Source organism: Sus scrofa, chromosome 6 (genome assembly GCF_054392235.1).
Source record: "Sus scrofa isolate SSC_HxYL_T2T_F1_AM1 chromosome 6, Sscrofa_HxYL_maternal_Yorkshire_Landrace_v2.0, whole genome shotgun sequence".
Lineage (NCBI taxonomy): Eukaryota > Metazoa > Chordata > Mammalia > Artiodactyla > Suidae > Sus > Sus scrofa.
Genome location: NC_139388.1, coordinates 129,311,482 through 129,326,420, shown reverse-complemented (window position 1 = coordinate 129,326,420; position 14,939 = coordinate 129,311,482). Strand labels below are relative to the sequence as shown.

The 14,939-nt window shown below is 33.8% G+C and overlaps 1 long non-coding RNA gene across 1 annotated transcript in view; it reads left to right on the top strand.

The window, feature by feature from the left end:
* The window catches only part of LOC146402814 (uncharacterized), a 162,953-nt gene that overhangs the window by 31,054 nt on the left and 116,960 nt on the right, over positions 1-14,939 (top strand). The gene's annotated exons all lie outside the window — the stretch shown is intronic.

Here is a 14,939-nt window from a genome sequence, read left to right as displayed (position 1 = left end):
CCCACTACAGCTTTGTTTGCAAATCTTGACTGCCATAAGCAGCCTTATAAACTGGATTGCTAGACCCCAGAGACAGTGTACCACCAGTCTGCCAAATATGAAGGAGATTTTGCTGAAGAATGTCCTGGTTGACTCCCCCTACCCAAAAATGAGGATTTGGAAAGAACTCAAAGTTCTCCCTTTTTTCTCAACAACTGGGCTCACAGGGCCATGAACAATTTGTAAAATACAACAAAAGGAATCAAGATAAAAAAATCTATATACCCTCTGGCAGGGTTTTATGCATTCATAAACAATTTCAGTGGACATTCCAGAGCTCTGTGGGGGAAGCTAAGCTGCAAGGAGATGCTTCCTTTGCTTTTCTGTTTGTTTTATTTTAATTTTTTTGTTTGTTTGTTAACTTTTAGAGAGAAGCAATTCCATTATTTAGGTTTCAACACCTGTTAAATTGAAAAAAAAATTAAAAATCGTATTTATTTTGTTTCAGCTTAGATCATGAGTTAGACAGTGAGGTCAATTAGTAATGACATTTAAGGAGATAGCGGGATTTGAGGAGATAATCAGTTTTCCCTTGTTGATGTAAAGTGCTTCATTTCTCAACCAAGAGTTCTTACTCTTGGGAACTGACAATACCTCCAGATTTTTTTCCCTTTACCTAGAGGAGTGGCTATAGATGTGACAAAGATCATTCAACAGGTATTTATCAACATTTTCTATTTGTTGTTTCTTCTATTTGCTATTCTATTTTCTGAGAATAAAAAAAGATTGAATAAAACATCTTACTTTGTCTTCAGGTAGCTCTCCCAATCTGTTGTGTAAATGGGTATATAAACAGTTGTAAAATAGTTTTATGAATACAATGAGAAATCTGTTTAGTGTGTACTGGGGGAGTGGGGGGTCTACTAAGAAATAAATTTTACCAAAATGTTGTGTCAATCACATAGGCCAGACAGAAAGACAATTACCAAAGAACTCATAAGCAATGGTATTGTTCCATATGTTTAACTGATAGTGTGGAGATAAACACACACACACAATTTTTTTTCACTCTACCATAATATTTATTCTGCTTGTAATTATCATTCAGATGATTTTCCAGAAAAGTCCAATTTAAAAATATATATTGCAAAACAAAGTCACAAATCAGCATTTCACTGTAAAGGAAAATATTTCAAGAAATGATATGTAACATTGTGGATTCAAAAAAATATTAAATTGAGGAAAAACAGAAATAAAAACATCACAGAGAATTTAAGTCTTAATTGGCATTCATAACACTAGGAAACCTGGTGGGTTCAACTTTTCTCTAGAGGACACAGATCAAGTGTATTATCTTTTAACTCTGGTTCTCTAGGGTTTTAAGATTAGAAATTTATCATCTAGGTGACCAAAATTAATTTTTTTAAAAAAGTGCTGCTATCACCATTGTGCCCTTTTTTTAGAATCCATAGTAAGTGATAGTGTACGATGTTGGTGTCTCACTGTCTGAAGTAACTTCACTTGGGATGATAATTTCTAGGTCCATCCGTGCTGCTTCAGATGCCATTATTTTTTTCCTTTTAATGTCTGAGTAATATTTCATTGCATATACATACCACATTTTCTTTATCCACTCCTCTGTTGATGGACATTTAGGTTGTTTCCATGTTTTGGCTGTTGTGTATAGTGCTGTAATGAACATTGGAGTACATGTATCTTTTCAAGTCATAACTTTCTCTGGATAGATGCCGAGGAGTGGGCTTGCTGGATCAAATAGTAATTCTATTTTTAGTTTTCTGAGGAATCTCCACATAGTTTTCCACAGCAGTTGCACCAATTTACATTCCCACCAGCAGACACACACAATATTTTAAAGCAATGAACAAGTAAGTATGAAAGAGTCTTGTTAGAAAACAATAATATATTTCTACAGCATTTTCCTTTTTTAAAGTCTAAGGTTTAAAGAGACATTATAAACATTGGTATTCTTGTTTCATTAAAAAATAGGTTAAATGAGCACACTTACATTAAGAGTAGAATATTTTCATTTCCGATTTTCAGTTTTCTGATATCTAGGTGAATATTTTTTAAACAACTTTTGTTTCAGCCAGGAAAAAATATATATGGAAAGATGTTTAAAAGGAGGACAAAGACAGAAAGTAGAGTTATGAGCCAGTGTCTGCTTAAGAGAGGTAAGCCTGCATATTTGATTAAATGGAGAGTTTAGAATAAAGAGTGGCCTCATCTTGATATTCTAATAATGAAACATCAGGAATAATTTCTAATGAAGTGATAAAATATGCAAAGCACAATTAAACAATAGAATATAAAATATTAATATACTATAAAGCAAATTATAGGATCATAAGTCCTGAGCATACTAAGAAGATCCAGTAGAAATGGAGAGATTTACAATGAATCAGAAGTTTTCAAAAGAAAAATAAATTGGCAAATAAATTAAATTTGGGAAGCAGAAACACTATTTCTTCTCGGAAATAGCAGGAATGAAAAGGGGGAAGGGTAGCATCTAAGCTGAGATGTTTAAGTGAACAAGATAGAAATAAAAGTTCATTTTGGGTGATATAAATAGCCTCAGCAAGTTTAGAAGTAGAGACATCATCTAAAACAGAATGTGTGAGTGATAAGGTTTAAGACTGAGAAGATTGGAGAAGGTTTGGAATACTAATTTAAATAATGGGACAAAGAGAAATGAATTAAATGACTGAGGAGTAGATGAAGATTTGACTCAGAATAGATAGCAAGGATGAATGACAGAACCAGTCAGTATACTGGATGTCTAAAATTATATCATACCAGAAGCAGAATATATGAGAAGAGTAGATAAGTGTTCTAGTTTGAAATATTGTTTTGGACTATTGCAACAAATATTGGGCAGTAGTGGGGAGAATTATAGTTAAATAGGTGTATTTCTGGGGAAGCAAATATCCACTACAATATTAAAATAAACAAAGTAATTAAGATGGTGGGATAGAAATTACAGCGTTTTTTAGAATTAAAACAAGAGAAATTTAGGAATGGGAGAAATGAATGTATTTTGTAATAATCATAATATTTATAAGGCAACACTAAATAATATAGTTCCAGTATAATATATGTGGCAAAACATTTTAGAAATGTGAAAAAGATTAATAGAGCCATAACCATAGTGCAAAGTTTAATTCACTTCTGTAAGACTTTAAAAGATCAAACAGAACATAAGCATGGGTGTATATATAATATAAATTGTAGAATCAATGAACACAATCTATTAGAATTAACTATCTTATAATCAAAAAATAAATAAATAAACACTATTTCATGCATGTGAAAGATTTAAAGTCCTTCATGTACTTGGTCAAACAGGAAATCTTGATACATTCTTGAGATTAGAGAACTGTCCAAATTCTCTGACCATGACATTGTTGTGCAGATGTAAATGAACAAGAAAGCAATCACCAAATGACTTTACCACTCTTTTTTTGTTCAAAATAACTCTTAAGTGTTATATCAAAGGTTGGAAATGTGGCTAAAGCTTTAATAAGAGGAACATGTGTAACCTTGTAACGTGTTATTAACTAAAATGATCGAAAAAACTATGCTGTCTAAACCAATTTGATATAGTTAGTTACAAGTTAACATACTTGAAAGTCAAGGTAATCACAAATAAAAATATATAATAAACTCACAAGTATCAAAAAGAAAGGAATTTGGAGTTCCCATCATGGTGGAGTGGAAACAAATCCAACTAGGAACCATGAGGTTGCGGGTTCAATCCCTGGCCTTGCTCAGTGGGTTAAGGATCCTGTGTTGCTGTGAGCTGCAGTGTAGGTTGCAGACGTGGCCTGGATCAGGCATTGCTGAGGCTGTGGCATAGGCTGGCAGCTACAGTTCCAATTCGACCCCTAGCCTGGGAACCTGCATATGCTGCAGGTGTGGCCCTAAAAAAAAAAAAAAAAAAAAAAGAGAGAGAGAGAGAGGAATTCAATTATAACACATAAAGAAAGCCATTAAATCACAAAAGGAAAAACAAGAAGAAGAAAGATGACTATGAAATTAACTTGAAAACAAGATTTAAAATGCAATAAATACTTACCTAAATGCACAGATCAAAATACATAGAACTCCAGATTGGATAATGAAACAAGAACACACGATTTGATGCCAACAGGAGACACACTTTAAGGGAAAAGACATGTACAGATTGAAAGTGAAGGGATGGAAAATAATAAAGACAAAGAAGGAAACCATATCATGATTAAAGTTTCAATATAAGAAAATGCTAAAACATTTTAACATATATACACCCAATATAGGAGCACTCAAATACACAAAACAAGTACAAATAGACACAAGGGAGAAATTGATGGGAAGACAATAATACTAAGGGACTTTAACACCACACTGACATCAATGTACAAATCTTCCAGACCAAAAAATCAATAAGGCAACAGAGATCCTGAATTGCAGAACAGAACATTTGGAATTAATTAATCTCTACAGGGCACTACATAAAAAATAAAAAGGATACACATTCTTTTCAAGTATCTATGGAACATTCTCTAGGATAGCCCACATTCTAGGACACAAAACAAGATTCAACAACTTTAAGAGGATATAAATTATCTCAGTATCTTTTCTGACCCTCAAACCACAGTAGCATTAATCTAGAAATCAAGCACAGAAAGAAGAGAGAAAAAAAAAGAAAGAAAAAATAATTACATGGAGACTAAACAACATGCTACTAAAAAAATCAATGAATCAATGATGAAATCAAAGAGGAAATTAAAAAAAATACCTTGAGACAAATGACAATGACAGCACAAATCATACAACATCTATGGGATAGAGCAAAAACATTGCTAAAAGGGTAGTTCATAGAGATAGAGGCCTTTCTCAAATAACAATAAAAATTCCAAATAAATGGCCTAAACTACCACCTAAAATAATTAGAAAAACAAGAGTAAAAAACAGCAGAAAGAAGGAAATAATAAAGATCAGAGAAGAAATAAATGAAATACAGGTCAAAATAAACAATAGAAGAAACGAAATAAAACCAATAGATGGCTTTTGAAAAGTGTAAAAAAGGGGACAAATCTCCGGGAAAAGAGAGAGAACCCAAATAAACAAATTAAGAAATGAGAGAGGAAATGAGAGAGGAAAAATAAGACCTAATACCATAATATAAAATACCATAAGAAAATATTGTAGACAGTTGTATGCAAAAAAAGGTCCACATTTAAAAAATGGAAAAGTGGGAAAAAAAAAAAAAAAGGAGTTCCTGTCATGGCTCAGTGGTTACCAAACCCTACTAGCATCCACAAGGATGCAGATTTAATCCCTGGCCTCACTCAATGGGTTAAGGATCTGATGTTTTGGTGACCTGTGGTGTAGTTTGCAGATGCAGCTTGGATCATGCGTTGCAGCTCGGATCATGTGGCTCTGGCACTGCAGCTCAAATCTTGTAGCTCTGATTCGACCCCTAGCCTGGGAACATCCATATGCCACGGGTGTGGCCCTAAAGAGACTAAAAGACAAAAAGACAAAAAAGAAATGGATAAGTGTCTAAAACACACAGCCTGCCAAAACTGAATTAAGCAAAAACAGATAATTTGAACAGACCAATCACTAGAAGTAAAATAGAATCTGTAATAAAAAGAGCCTCTGCAAACAAAAGTCCAGAACTAAATGGCTTCACTGGGGAATTCTACCAAACAAAGTACTTATATCTATTCTTCTAAAACTATTCCAAGAGAGTGAAGAGGAAAAAAACTCTCCCAAATCATTCTATGAAAGCACAATCACCATAATACCAAAACTATACAAAGGCAATACCAAAAATAAAAATGCAAACCAATATCTTTGATGACTATAGATGCAAAAATCCTCAAGACAATATTATAAAACCAAATCCAACACTTAAAAAGGATCATACAACATGATCAAGTTGGAGTCATTCCAGGGTTACAAAGATGGTTCAACATATGTAAATCAATCAATGTAATAGACTACATAATAGAAAGAAAAGACAAAAAAACACATGATCATCTTAATAGATGCAGAGAAAGCATTTGATAAGATTCAACATCCATTCACGATAAAAACTCTTGGCAAAGAAGGTATAGGGCTAACATATCTCAAATAATAAAAGACATTTATGACAAACCCATAGCCAACATCATACTAAATTGAGAAAAGCTTAAAGCCTTCTTGCTAAATTCTGGAACAAAACAAATATATCCACTCTCACCATTTCTATTTAAATTGTATTTGAAGTCTTAGCTACAGCAATCAGGCAAGAGAAAGAAATAAAAAGTATCAAGATTGGAAGGGAATAAGTAAAATTATCATTAATTGCACGACATGATTCTCTATATGGAAAACCCTTAAGACTCTACACAAAACCTATTAGAACTGATAAATGAATTCAGCAAGGTAGCAGGATACAAGATTAATATAAGAAATCTGTTGTGTTTCTTTATATTAACAATGAACTATTAGAAAGAGAAAGTAAAAAAGAATCTCATTTAATATCACATCCAAAAAATATTTAGAATTAAACCTAATCAAGGAAGTGAAAGACTTAACCTGCTGATAACTATAAAATATTGATAAAGGAAATTGAAGATAATTCAAGAAAATGGGAAGATACCTCATTTTCTTGGATTAGAAAAATTAATATGATTAAAAGCTATCCACAGGTTTAACTCAATCTCTGTCAAATTACTCATAACATTTTTCACAGAACTAGAACAACACACACACATACACACAATCATAAGCCATTCTCATGTATGTACCAGGAGGCAAAATCTTAATAATAGGTAAAAGCATTGAGTTTGCATATGTTGCACATAATTTCACAACTATTTTGTATGATTCTCATATTAGCTTTGTGATTATTAGGTATTGCCATTGTTTTGCAGAAGGGGAGTTAAGTCAGAGAGGAAGAGACAATTTTTCAATTCCCCCACAGTAAGTAAGAGACAGAAGTGGAACCTCAAATGTGTAGTTTCTAATCTGTTTTGTTCTCCAAGGTGCTCAGTTCTGCTATGGTAATGGGGTCCAGGCTGTAGATTTCATCCTACCATGGCTGCTGTGTGATCAGCTCAATGGTATATTTTCCTTCCACTTTTGACTTCAGTCAGAATGTTGCCCAGTGGACATCAACACAGTTGCACTGATACTGGTTAGCATGTCTCTGAAACTAGCTGATCTGAGGGTGAAGCAAATCTTAAAAGATGAATCAACCAAGATACAAGGTGCTCCAAGTAAGAATAGGAGGGAAGAAATTTAGTTGGTTGTTATTTTAGTACAGTGGACATATGATGTTGAGTGTTTTCACAGAAGGGCATGGGAGTGGAGTAGGGCACAGAGAAACAGACTGTGTGTGCAGTATGTTACTCCTTAGGGGAGAATATACTGAGGTGGTAAAATATTCATTTGGATTAGCAATTAGAAACTTGTATTGGTTGATTCAAAATATATTTAAAGATCTACTATACTTGCCATTCTTGGCTATTAACTCTGTAAATAAACATATTTCTTGCTCTTGTGGAACTTAAAGCTGTTAACGGGAAGTAGGCTGTAAATAAATGATGAATAAAAAACCACTAATGAAATTTTATTCCAGTACTGACTACCGTGCTAAAGTCAGCTAACATTTGGATGCACTTTAGGTCATGAGATTCCTGAGAGAGTGTTTAAATTTTTCAGCCTCACATTTTCTTCCTTAATAGGATGGAAATAATAATATTTGTGTGAATTCTCTTCCGGTCCTAATAAGATAATATGTATGAAAGCATATTTGAAAGAAGTAGCACCACTATTAATAAAAGTGATTATTTTATTAGATGTATTATTTTCCAGATAATAAAAGATAAATATATCTGAGAATTTTAAATTGTTATTTGAAAGCCATATGGTGATAGCATTTTCATTCTTTAACTGATTACTATTAATATGGTAATATCACTGTGTAATCATTAAAAGATAATTTTAAGGATAAAGAAACCATTGTTGAACAAGCTATATATATTTAACAAGTATTAAAGAAAATAAATGACTTCACCATGGTTCATTAATAATTTTTGTAATTATCATTCTTATTTATTTGCTTTAAATTTTGACCATTCAATAGATAATTAATTGTTCCATGAAGAGAAGAGAAGATAAGGGGATAGAGGATGAGGGTAGAATTCAAACTAATTGCCAGCTAATGTGTTCGTATAGTTTAAAAAGAATTGAAAACTGTTTTTAAAAACTCTTATTTCATGTCAGCTAGCACTAATTGGTGGTAAAACAATACACATATGGAAATGAAATTAGAAACCCAGGGGGAAAAACGTCAAAGCTAAAATGAAAGCAAATTACATAGCAAACATTACTTACTTTGTGTTATCAAATAAAGAAAAACAGTACAAGTGAAGGCACATGAGCAAAAAGTAGAAATTTGATTTCTATTTGCATATCCAAACTCCTTTTAACTTAGATGCAAATCTGAAGGACTAATATTCAACCCTTCTGAATTTGCTCATTTCCCCTTTCCCACTGGTTGAATTGACTATGTCTTAAAAGCAACATCATTTTTAAATAGTTTGATGAAAGTAATTATCTCATTATATAATTCTTTGGTTATCTTAATAGCATTATGAGATGAGAAACAGATATAATGAGACCCACAAGGCTAGGAAAGGAGGATGTTGTGTTTGCTGACCTAATGGATATTTAGGATAGATATTTGGGCAAATTTTAAGTCACAAAATGGTAGCATTTGAAGAAACTATAAAACTGTCTCCTCAAAGACTGACTCTTTGTCTATACACAGTATCGCAAGACTTAACTGATAACATGCAGGGATGGGCGCTTCTGATTATCTTAGCTGAGGATAAGTATATATTCCTAAAATTATTATTGTATAAAAATGGTATTGGGAGTTCCTGTTGTGGCTCGCCTGAAATGAAACCAACTAGTATCCATAGGGTGTGGATTTGATCCCTGGCAATACTTGGTGGGTTAAGGGTATATATGGCATTGCTGTGAGCTGTGTTGTAGTTCACAGATTTGGATCAGATCTGGCCTTGGATTCAACCCCTAGCCTGAAAACTTCCATATGCTATAGGTGTGGCCCTAAAAAATGATATTATTAATGATATTAACATCTCACATCTATATATTATTTTTGCAATGCAAAACACTTTCATATTATGCACACTGTTTTCAGAAGTATTTTTAAGCCCTAAGAAAAACTGTGGAATACGCTAATTGAAGATTAGTTTCCCCAAACAAACCCAGAAAAAATATCACATACACTGCATTAATATTATTGCTTTCTCTATATTTTAGGTTTGTCCATAAATTGATTTACCCTTTCAGCTTCTTTTTTTTCTGATCATTTTGTAATTTTCATTATTTTCCAGAAAATGTTTATTATAAACACCAGTTAATTAAAATATTTTCATTATTAATACTTTCCCAAATCTATTTTTTCATTTTTTTTTTTTTTTTGTATTTTTCTAGGGCCGCACCTGTGTCATACGGAGGCTCAGAGGCTAGGGGTCTAATTGGAGCTGTAGTCGCTGGCCTATGCCAGAGCCATAGCAATGGAGGATCCGAGCCGTGTCTGAAAACTACACCACAGCTAAGGGCAATGCCAGATCCTTAACCCACTAGCAAGGCCAGGGATTGAACCCGCAACCTCAAGGTTCCTAGTCGGATTTGTTAACCACTGTGCCATAACAGGAACTGCTTCCCAATTCTATTTTAAATGAAATTTCATTTTCTTCCATAAAAAGGATACAAATTATTAAAATATTAGAAATATGAAAATAATGTATTGAAGAAAAATATCCATTCCTCATTCTGCAACTTAGCACAGAGGGAGAATTACATTTTAAAATATTGATGCATTTACTATTGGAATTTTTTCTGTGCATGTTAAAAAACTGGTATATATAACATTAAACCTATGGAGTTCTTAAAAAATAGTATTTGTCTGTTTTATAAAACTTACCCAGTATCCTTTTAAAATTTATAAATACAACATGAAAAATATAGGTTGAAAAGAAACTGTTAAATATTTTCTCCTTCTCTCTATTTTTATTTCTATACTGAGGATTATACCTGTCTAAAATTAATGGAAACTATGAATTTGGTGTCTATATCATATAAGAGGTGACCCTTTGCTTGCTTACAACATGACTTTTTACGTTTTTGAGTACCTAAGATTTATTCCTCATTTGTTTAAAGCCTTGGTTACAAAACTGTTTACTGTGGTGTTCAAGGTGCTTCAGATAACAAACAGGGATAACTTGGTTATTTTAAATTTTTGAGGGACACACCTACAACATCTACTAAACACTCTCAGTTGAGAAGTTCCAGTTTCAACATTAAACTACCTATGTATTGTCATAAAACTTTTTTTTTTTCGGTAGATGCTGTGATAAAAAGCAAAGATTGCATTTTTTTTGATTCCAATGGAAATGAGTGATTGGATATTCAGTGTGATTTCAATGTTTAAGTTACACAATGCACAGCAGGTACAAACAACCAATTAATAAATAAGGATGGTTATTTAATAATGAAATACAAAAACATTATTTTAAAATCTCTGCACAATATTTTTCAGATTTCTAAGGTTTAAAATATTGTGAACTGGAGATTGCCACTTACCATGTGCTTCTACATAGATTGAAACTTTAGCACTGCAGCTGCAGACACTCCACACACCCTGAAAGAGCTCAGGGTGGAGATCAGGAGTGAGGCACTGGGAAAACTGAGAACAGGTCTTCAAATAGATATTTTCAGAAGAAGATTTTAGAAGCCCAATTCTTGCATCTCCTCACATCTAGAAAAGTACTAAAATCATTCATGGTAATGTCTACTTCTTGTGACTAATGATAAACTTTAGAAGATTAGCAGCAAAATTCTATAAAATGTGTGCTTACCTGTTCTTCTCTATCAAGCTGCTTTATATGTAAAGTTAGCTTGTTTATTTGAGCTTTTTCTTATTTCCTGAGGTGGGCTTGTATTGCTATAAACTTTCCTCTTAGAACAGCTTTTGCTGCATCCCATGGGTTTTGGAGTGTCATACCTTTGCTGTCATTTGCTGCTAGGTATTTTTTACTTTCCTCTTTGATTTCTTCAGTGATCCGTTGGTTGTTTAGTAGCATGTTGTTTAGTCTCTATGTGTTTGTGTTTTTTGCAGATTTTTTTTCTTTTTGTTGATTTCCAGTCATATAGCATTGTGGTTAGAAAAGATGCTTGATATGATTTCAATTGTCTTAAAATTACCGAGGTTGGATTTGTAGCCCAGGATGTGATCAATCGTAGAGAATGTTCTGTGTGCACTTGAGAAGAATGTGTATTCTGTTGCTTTTGGATGGAATGTCCTATAAATATCTATTAAGTACCTCTGTTTTAATGCATCATTCAGGGCCTGTGTTTCCTTACTGATTTTCTGTCTGGTTGATCTGTCCATTGCTGTAAGTTAAAGTCCCCCATTATTATTGTGTTATTTTTTATTTGACCTTTCATGATTGTTAGCAGTTGCTTATATATTGTGGTGAACCTATGTTGGGTGTGTGATATTTAAAATTGTTATATCTTCTTATTGGATCATTATGTAGTGACCTTCTTTGTCCGTTAAAATATTCTTCATTTTAAAGTCTATTTTGTTAGTAGAAGGAAAGAAATCATAAAGATCAGAGCAGAAATCAAGGAAATAGAAACAAAGAAAACCATAGAAAAGATCAATGAAACAAAAAGCTGGTTCTTTGAAAAGATCAACAAAATCAATAAACCCGTAGCCAGACTTATCAAGAAAAAAAGAGAGAGGTCTCAAATCAATAAAATTAGAAATGAAAAAGGAGGAGTAACAACAGACATCACAGAAATACAAAGGATCATGAGAGACTACTATTTGCAACTATACGCCAATAAATGGAAAACCTAGTAGAAATGGACAAAATCTTAGAAAAGTACAATCTTCCAAGACTACACCAAGATGAAAGAGAAAAGATGAATGGACCAATTACAAGATCTAAAATTGAAACTGTGATTAAAAAACATCCAACAAACAAAAGCCCATGACCGGATGGCTTCACAGGTCCATTCTATCAAGCACTTAAAAAAGAGATAATACCTATCCTTCTGAAACTATTCCAAAAAAGTACAGAGGAAAGGATACTCCCAAACTCATTCTATGAGGCCATCATCGCCCTGATACCAAAACCAGACAAAGATACCACAAAAAAAGAAAACTACAGGCCAATTTCACTAATGAACATCAATGCAAAAATCCTCAACAAAATACTAGCAAACCACATCCAACAATACATTAAAAAGATTGTATATCATGATCAAGTGGGATTTATCCCAGGGATACAAGTGTTCTTCAATATCCACAAATCCATCAGTGTGATACACCACATTCACAAACTGAAGAATAAAAACCATATGATCCTCTCAATAGACATGGAAAAAGACTTTGACAAAATCCAGTGACCATTTCTGATAAAAACCCTTCAGAGAGTGGGCAGAGTGGGAACCTACCTCAACATAATAAAGGCCATCACAGTGAACATCATTCTCAATGGGGAACAGCTGAAAGAATTCCAGCTGAGATCAGGGACAAGACAAGGATGTCCACTTTCACCACTACTCTTCAACATAATTTTGGAAGTCCTAGCCACATCAATCAGAGAAGTAAAAGAAATAAAAGGAATCCAAGTTGGAAAGGAAGAAGGAAAACTATTCCTATTTGCAGATGACATGATACTATACCTAGAGAATCCTGAAGACTCTACCAGAAAACTGTTCGAGCTCATCCATGAATTTGGCAAAGTCGCAGGATACAAAATCAATACACAGAAATCAACAGCATTTCTATACACTAACAATGAAAGAACAGAAAGAGAAACTAGGAAAGCAATCATTACATCCAAAAGAATAAAATACCTAGGAGTACACCTACCTAAAGAGACAAAAGACCTGTACTCTGAAAACTAGAAGACACTGATGAAAGAAATCAAAGATGACACAAATAGGTGGAAAGATACGCCATGCTCTTGGATTGGAAGAGTCAATATTATCAAAATAACTATACTACCCAAGGCAAACTGCAGATTCAATGCAATCCCTATCAAATTACCAAAGACGTTTTTCACAGAACTTGAACAAACTATTTTAAAGTTTGTTTGGAAACACAACAGACCCAGAACTGCCAAAGACATCCTGAAAAAGAAAAATGGACCTGGAGGAATCAGGCTCCCTGACTTCAGACTAGACTACAAAGCAACAATCATCAAAACCGTATGATACTGACACAAAGACAGAGATCTAGCTCAGTGGAACAGGATAGAAAGCCCAGAATTAAACCCACGCACCTACAGCCAACTAATCTATGACAAAGGACACAAGGATATACAATGGAGAAAAGACAGCTTGTTCAAGAAGTGGTGCTGGGAAAACTGGGCAGCCACATGGAAAAGAATGAAATTAGAACACTCCCTAATATCACACACTAAAGTAAACTCCAAATGGATTAAAGACCTAGATATAAGACCAGACACTGTAAAACTCTTAGAGGAAATCCTAGGCCAAACATTCTCTGACATAAACCACAGCAACATGTTCTCAGATCCACCTCTTAAAGTATTGGCAGTAAAAACAAAAATTAACAAATGGGACCTAATTAAACTTAAATGTTTCTTCACAGCAAAGGAAACCCTAAACAACACAAAAAGACAACCCACAGAATGGGAGAAAATCTTTGCAAGTGTATCAACTGACAAGGGATTAACCTCCAAAATTTATAAACACCTTCTGTAGCTCCATACCAGAAAAACAAAGCACCCCATCAAAAAATGGGCAGAAGATCTAAACAGACAGTTCTCCAAAGAAGACATATAGATGGCCGAGAAACCCATGAGAAGATGTTTAACATCACTCATCCTTAGAGAGATGCAAATCAAAACCACTCTGAGGTACCACCTTACAGCAGCCAGAATGGCCATCATCAAAACGTCTACAAACAGTAAGTTCTGGAGAGGGTGTGGAGAAAATGGAACCCTAGTACACTGCTGGAGGGATTGTAAACTGGTGCAACCACTGTGGAAAACAGTATGGAGATACCTCAGAGAACTAAACATAGAACTACCATTTGATCTAGCAATCCCACTCCTGGGCATCTATCCAGAGAAAACCACGACTCACAAAGACACTTGTACTTCAGTGTTCATTGAAGCACTATTTACAATAGCCAAGACATGGAAACAGCCTAAATGTCTATTGACAGAGGTATCAAGATGATATGGTGCATATACACAATGGAATATTACTCAGCCATCAAAAAGAACGAAATACCACCATTTTTTGCAACATGGATGGACCTAGAAACTATCATGCTAAGTGAAGTCAGCCATACAATGAGACACTGACCTCAAGTGCTTTCACTGACATGTGGAATCTGAAAAAAAGACAGACTGAACTTCTTTGCAGAACAGATGCTGACTCACAGACATTGAAAAACTTATGGTCTCCAGAGGAGACAGTTTGGGGGTTGGGGGGATGTGCTTAGGCTTTGGGATGGAAATCCTGTGAAATCAGATTGTTATGATCATTATACAACTACAGATGTGATAAAGTCATTTCAGTAAAAAAAAAATTAACAAAAAATATGTGCTTATTTGTTGTACCACCCCTTCACCAAAGTCACATATATACTGACATTCTCCCTTACCTATTTGGAGCTATCCAAAATGCTGCCTCCTGGGCTATAGCAGCAAAGAAAACTGAACTCTCAAATTTTAAGTTGTTCAAATTTTTTAAGTCAACAGTTTTTGGTGACCACAAATTATTAAAAATAGAGTTATTATGTTTTTATTTTGGTATGGATACTTTGAAAAAATTACCAAGACAATAGGATATCTTTAGAATGGAAACATCTTTTTTTAAAATTATTA